This window comes from Ovis aries, chromosome 15, assembly GCF_016772045.2.
Source record: "Ovis aries strain OAR_USU_Benz2616 breed Rambouillet chromosome 15, ARS-UI_Ramb_v3.0, whole genome shotgun sequence".
Classification (NCBI taxonomy): domain Eukaryota; kingdom Metazoa; phylum Chordata; class Mammalia; order Artiodactyla; family Bovidae; genus Ovis; species Ovis aries.
This window is the reverse complement of record NC_056068.1, coordinates 52,494,077-52,495,818: the sequence shown is the minus strand read 5'-3', so window position 1 is coordinate 52,495,818 and position 1,742 is coordinate 52,494,077.

Here is a 1,742-nt window from a genome sequence, read left to right as displayed (position 1 = left end):
AAATAAAGTCAGCCACTGTTTCCATTGTTTCCCCATCTATTTGCCATGAAGTGATGGGACCAGATGCTATGATCTTAGTTTTCTGAATGTTGAGTGTTAAGCCAACATTTTCACTCTCATCTTTCACTTTCATCAAGAGGCTCTTTAGTTCTTCTTCACTTTCTGTCATAAGGGTGGTGTCATCTGCATATCTGAGGTTGATATTCCTCGTGGAAATCTTGATTCCAGCTTGTGCTTCATCCAGCCCAGTGTTTCTCATGATGTACTCTGCATATAAGATAAATAAACAGGGTGACAATATACAGCCTTGACATCCTCCTTTTCCTATTTATAACCAGTCTGTTGTTCCATGTCCAATTCTAACTGTTGCTTCTTGACCTGCATACAGATTTCTCAAGAGGAAGGTCAGGTGGTCTGGCATTGCCATCTCTTGAAGAATTTTCCACAGTTTGTTGTTGACCCACACAGTCAAAGGCTTTGGCATAGTCAATAAAGCAGAAATAGGTGTTTTTCTGGAACCCTCTTGCTTTTTTGATGATTCAGTAGGTGTTGGCAATTTGATCCCTGGTTCCTCTGCCTTTTCTAAAATCAGCTTGAACATCTGGAATTTCATGGTTCACATATTGTTGAAGCTTGGCTTGGAGAATTTTGAACATTACTTTACTAGGGTGTGAATGTAATTGTGTGGTAGTTTGAGCATTCTTTGGCATTGCCTTTCTTAGGGACTGGAATGAAAACTGACCTTTTCCAGTCCAGTGGTCACTGCTGAATTTTCCAAATTTGCTGGCATATTGAGTGCAGCACTTTCACAGCATCATCTTTCAGGATTTGAAATAGATCAACTGGAATTCCAACAGCTCCACTAGCTTTGTAGGTAGTGATGCTTCCTAAGGCCCACTTGACTTCGCATTCCAGGATATCTGGCTCTAGGTGAGTGATCACATCATCGTGATTAACTGGGTCATGAAGATCTCTTTTGTACAGTTCTTCTGTGTATTCTTGATAACTTGTCTTAATATCCTCTGCTTCTGTTAGGTCCATACCATTTCTGTTCTTTATTGAGCCCATCTTTACATGAAATGTTCCCTTGGTATCTCTAATTTTCTTGAAGAGATCTCTAGTCTTTCCCATTCTATTGTTTTCCTCTATTTCTTTGCACTGATCATTGAGGAAGGCTTTCTTATCTCTCCTTGCTATTCTTTGGAACTCTGCATTCAGATGGGTATATCTTTCCTTTTCTCCTTTGCTTTTCACTTCTCTTCTTTTCACAGCTATGTGTAAGGCCTCCTCAGACAGCCATTTTGCTTTTTTGCATTTCTTTTTCTTGGGGATGGTCTTGATTCCTGTCTCCTGTACAATGTCATGAACCTCCTTGTATCATGACTGTTCTGATTATTAAGAGCTATTTTTATTCAATTGAAACCAATAACTGTTTTTTGAAGAAGAGTTACCAACTCCAGGAGACTGAAGAGGGAAACACAGAGATTCATAAGTGTCCCAAGCTCTCTACAGTCTACTTACAGAACCCACTTGGCCAGATTCTAACCATCACCTTCAGTGCTTTCCCTCTTGTCATGGCCAACTCCTAAAAGCCCTTATATTGATAAGAGTTTGCATAATGCCTAGAAGATAGCACAGTAAATGTTTGCTGCTTCTCCAGTTATGTTGGGCTTCCCTTGTGGCTCAGAGGTTAAAGTGTTTGCCTGCAAGGCGGGAGACCTGGGTTCAATTCCTGGGTTGGG